The following is a 5,715-nucleotide window of genomic DNA, read 5'->3' on the forward strand; positions in this document are numbered from 1 at the left end:
GTACTAAGGGTTCCATCTCTTCTTTCATGGCTTGCTCTGACTTCTTCTTGGTTTCTACCCACACTGCTTCCTCATAACACTCTGGTTCACCAAAATCAGTCAACAATACATAGTATAATGAAGGAGAGTATCATTTAGGGGGTCTACTTATCCTAGTAGATCTTATAACACCACTTTCAGGTGTTTGAGGTGCTTGTTGCTGTTGTGGTTGTTGTTGTTGTTCTCACTATTGATCATTATGATTTTCATGCAACTTCACTTTTTCGGTGATGTCATTAAGCATTGTGTATCCTATGTTTTCTTTTTTCTGTTTCTTTTCCTGCATCTGATCCTTATACAAAGCCTTTTCATTGAATATGACATCTTTTCTTCTAATGATTTTGTGTTTTTCATAATCATAAAAGCGATAACCAAAATAATTAACACCATATCAAATAAAGGTACATTTCTTTGATTTTGCCTGAAGCTTTGTTCTATTTTCTTTATTAATGTGGAAAAAGGCTTCACAACCAAAAGTCTTTAAAAATGAGTAGTTTACCTTTTTACCTATCCATGCCTCCTCTGGAATACCACCATCCAAGGAACTTCAAGGCCCTCTTTTTATTAGATAAACATCAATATCTAGAGCATCTACCCAAAATTGTAAAGGCAATCCTGCATGCATTCTCATGCACCTTGCACACTCAATGATTTTCATGTTCATCCTTTCTGACACACCATTTTCTTGTGGTGTTCCTGGAACTATCTTCTCTCTATGAATTCCATTCTATGAACAGTACCTATCAAACTCTTTGTTTCAATATTCACCTACATTTTCTGATATGAGACACTTCAACCTTTTTCATGTCTCATTTTCAACCAAAGATTTCCATTTCTTGAAATCATCAAATACATTGTATTTATTTCGAATATAATAAATGTTGTTTTTTCTGGTTGCATCATCAATAAAAGTAACATAGTAACGAGAGCCACCGAGAGATGATACCTAAGCAGGTCCCCATACATCTGTATGCACAAGCTCTAATTTTTTTCTCTTCTTTTCTTTCCTAACTCTGAGGAATCTAAGTCTCTTTTGTTTTCCATAAACTCAATTTTCACAGAATTCCAAATCAACATGCTTCAGATCTGGCAACAAATTTCTTGACGGAAGAATCTGCATCCCCTTCGCCTGATCCTATGATGCCATAATGTCGTATCTTCTCTTGCAGGAGTTAAATAAATAACAAAATTATAAATACCATTGCATAAATACAATGTACCAACATTTTCTCCTTTTGTTATTACCAAGGCTCCTTTAGTGACCTTCCAGGTTTTATCTGTAAAAGTAGTTACATAGCCTTCACCTCCCAACTGCCTTGTTGAAATCAAATTTTTCTTTAGATCTGGAACATGCCTTACCTCCTTCAACATCCATTGATTTCTGTTCTTCTATTTTATGAAAATTGTACCCATTCCAATTATTTTATAGGGTTTATCATCACCCAATCGAACCTGTCCAAAATATCCTTGAACATAATCATGAAAATGTTTCCTATCAGGTGTGACGTGGAATGAAGCCCTTGAATCTACCACCCAAGAATCAATAATATATTCTAATGAAAGAACCAAAGCGTCTTGCAACACATCCCCTGTCACATTCTCTTCATGATTGTTTTCATGCCATGCGTCTCCTTCTTATCTCTTCTGAGACTTGCAGTCTTTCTCTAGGTGTCCTTTCTTCCCGCATTTCCAGCACATTATCCCCGATCTGGACTTGGGTCTGCCTTTCCTTGACTTACTGTGATATCCTAGGCTCTTTCATCATTCCATTTATCTTCCCCTAGTCTCTGCAGCTAAAGCATAACCTGATGTCTCACCAGAGCTTTGTCGTCATATTTCCTTGCTAAGGATTGCACCGACAACATCATCAAACTTTAAAGTACTAGATCTAGATACGGAGTTGCTAATGGCCATAACTAAACCATTCCAACTTTCTAGCAATGAGCACAAAAATAACAAAGCCCTAACTTCATCATCAAAAGTTATCCCTACAAAGCTTAACTGACTGGTAACTGTATTAAATTCATTTAAATGATTAGCAACAGATCCACCTTCTGACATTTTCATATTAAATAAATGCTTCATAAGAAATACCTTAATTGAGGCCAAGTGTTTTTCATATAGTTTGTGCAATGCCAACATTAAACCCTATGTTGTCATTTCCTTTGAAATATTAAAGGCTACTGACGTTGCTAGGCACAATAATATTATTCCAAGTGCCTTTATGTTGAGAATATCCCATTCTATGTCTGTCATACTTGTTGGCTTCTTTTTATTTCCACTCAATGGTAGGTACAGATCTTTCTGATACAAGTAATCCTCCATCTGAATCTTCCATCGCTGGTAGTTTTTGTCGTTAAATGTTTCAACCCTAAACCTACCATCTTCCACCATTACTCCCACTCAAACCAGGAACCATTCTCTCCTTCGCATTTATTAGCAAAAGAGACCTTCTGCTCAGATGCTAGTTGTTGGAAAATTATATATTACAGAGCAATAGAACACATAAAATATATTTCAGAAATACAAACACAAAAAAACATAAAATAAGAGAGACACAGATTGTTATAGACATTTTTGGGCACTACAACCCCAAGCATGAAATTTCCATAAACCAAGGGCTCCTAAGTCCCTAAAAGTGTTGTTCTAACCCCTAAAGGAACAAGGTCAACTGATTACAGCTTCTCCCAGAAGTTCTCCATGAAAAACTGCTCAGAACTGGTCAAAACAGGATCATTTCAGCTGCTCCATAGGCAAAGTGCGTTGCATCTCACCTAAATACACTGTGTGGGTGCTTTGCATTTCAAAAATCCCTTCTATGGGGTCCGATGGGCGAGAAGTGACAAATGGCAGTGTCATTCTGCGAGGTGGAGAGGCATGGAATCTTCCAGAAACTTCTCCTGTGACACTTGCCTCTCTGAATTCAACCAAGGATGAGTAAGAGATCATCAATCTCCAAGTGGACGCAAGAACTATCAGAGGGAAGACACTAATAAAATCACAAGCTAACTCATCTCCCTTACAGATATCTATATATGGATCCCTCATCCCAGAGATCCAGAGGCGGGAATTTTGCATATTGTAAGGAATTGTTGTTGGTTTCTTGAGACAACATCAGAGTGTTGGGTGATCTAAGCTTTGTATGAGGTGAAGAGGGGCTTACTTGCTGAGAGGATGATGCTGGGTCAAAACAACTAGTTATAACGCCCTTGGCTCTTTCTTGTTTATCAATAAACGCTATTCAAGTTTTCCTCCATACTCTTGTGTCATTTACATTTTATGCATTTGTATGGTCAATTTACATCTGATCCTAGATTGTTTATGATTATAGATCCATGTTCTTGTATAGTTCTATGCTACTGTGATCTTACAGGTACTCTGTGAAGCCGGGCGTACAAGGGAGCAAGTAGCGAAAGACTATCAAGAGAGAGAGGAATCAAACTAGGAGATTAGTGCAAGGCAGAGGTTGGTCTTCTTGTTCTTCTCCCATCTATATTTCATAAAGGAAAAACGAAAGTAGCTTTACTTTTTTTGTTTCTAAGGTAGCTATCACACCTTAGTGGGATAAGCAGTTCCATGTAGACACTTTTCCCTGTAACACAGATATACGTGGTTCACCTAATTTGGGCTGTGTCCATAGAGAAATAGCCAGTCCTTCCTTTTATATTATCCAGCAAAATGACGAGATACAACCTACAACAGATCTATTGTAATCCCCTCTTCTCTCTCACAAAATCTCCTCTCTTTCTCGCTCAGTGTACATATCTACATAGCTACAATAAAAATCCCTAATATGTAGTGAGGGGTTGCCTTCTAGAGAAAAAAAACCCTAAATTAAACATAACTTCTACCGTCAGGTTTTCACCTAATGAACGACCCAGATTGACTACGAAATTACAACATTTTAAAAGGCAATTTTACATCTATTTTTAGATCGGGGGCACTATCATCGCCCCACCTGGCAGCTCACATTTATAGGCGGCGTTGCCGCCACATTACGAACTAGGGTCCAATGTGACAATACCTCTGAATAAAGAAGATAATCAGGCTCCAAACCCAACAACCCTTTCCTTGATACCCCATTTTACTCAACAATTTTGATCCAATTCTTGTAGTATATCTCTCAAAAGCACTAAAATCATTATCATGAAAAGTACATGAAATTGAAGAATCACTTTTAACCTTAGGTTGGTTATGCTTCAACTTTTCCAAGGCCTCCTCCTTAGCTTGTAACTAGTGTTGCAACCTTTTTTTCTCCTTCTCTGCTTTTTGTAGGAGTCTCCTTAGTTCAACATTCTCTACCTAAATGCTTTGGTTGATTTCTTCAAGTTCTTGGAGCCATGCTACATTTGGTGCCCTTCTCGTCTTTAGTACAACATTTGCGGAAATTTTTGCCTCATTTCTTGAATCAAAACCCAAGTCAATGGGTCCATCTGCTGTGATTCCAAGCACTACAATCTTCGTTTTGTCACTTGAATCTGACCCTAGGTCAATTGGTCCACCGCGTGTGTAACACCCCTCCCTTGTGTACTACATTAATACCTAAGTTAAGTTAAAGCTAGGTGTGATATCCTCCCTTGTGTGTTAAATGTTTGTAAACATAAGCTGAGGAAAGCTAGGTTTGATACCGTCCTTTGTCGGTTAAGATATTATAAACCTAAGCTGAGGAAAGCGAGGTGATATTTAATATGAAAAGCAAATGTGTTATTAAATAAATTAATAAAATAAATCACTTGTAGGGTGGAGCACCAAGAGAGAGGATATTCTTGCCAAATCCCATGAGGAGTGGGATAGAGATGAATCTTTCTTGATAAAGCTTCTAGATGTGATTCTAGATAAGCTTGGATGGATTGGATATCCATCGGATGGATGGGAGATAAAGATCCATCAGACATAAAATATTTGCAGGAGATAAAGGCAAGATTTTATGTGGAAAAGCGTTCTGGGAGATAAAGACGAGATTTTCCAGATAATACCTAGGAAAATGGAAAAATCCATAAAGCGGGACGCAACTAATGGTAACTAAATCATGATAGAGGGTATTAAATACCCAGTGCATCAATCAATTAAGTACAGTTGATGCTTGGCAAGATCTTCGGCTCGGGAGAAATCAAAGGTGATTCATGGCTAGGTGGTTGTGCTTCTCCCTCCAAGTGAGATTTAGTTGGTGTCAGTTGTGTGGAATGTGATGTATGTTGATCCTTACCCTGGATATTACTTCAATTCTTTCAGCATATATATTTAGCTATAAATGTGATGATAAATATACATGGTAAATGATTTTGGTTTGATTGAGGTGTCTCGGTTCTTTACTCGTATGGTAAGATATATGTTGATGATACTATGTGTGTTCATGTAATTGGTTTCACTCTTATGCATGTGGTTGCATAAAATTTCTAGTGAATCTAAATCTAATCATCATTATGTTAAAGGAACATAGTTTGTATTTAATGTTATATTATGTCTCTGATATATCAGGGCAGATAATGGGCACAAAACATAGATGCATGCATTTCATGGTATAGTCTATGATAGTTCGATTAGCTATTACATGTGTATTCAAGGAGGCTGGTTTAGCCATTCTACCTATTGTATAAAAGTTGAGTAAGTCTGTTGAATTATGATTCTAATGTGTGGCTAACTGCATTAGACTTAAGTTAATTAATATCAGTGGCA

This window comes from Pinus tabuliformis, chromosome 4_1 (genome assembly GCF_031772625.1).
Source record: "Pinus tabuliformis cultivar Carrire ecotype Pingquan chromosome 4_1, CPIR1, whole genome shotgun sequence".
Taxonomy (NCBI): Eukaryota; Viridiplantae; Streptophyta; class Pinopsida; order Pinales; family Pinaceae; genus Pinus; species Pinus tabuliformis.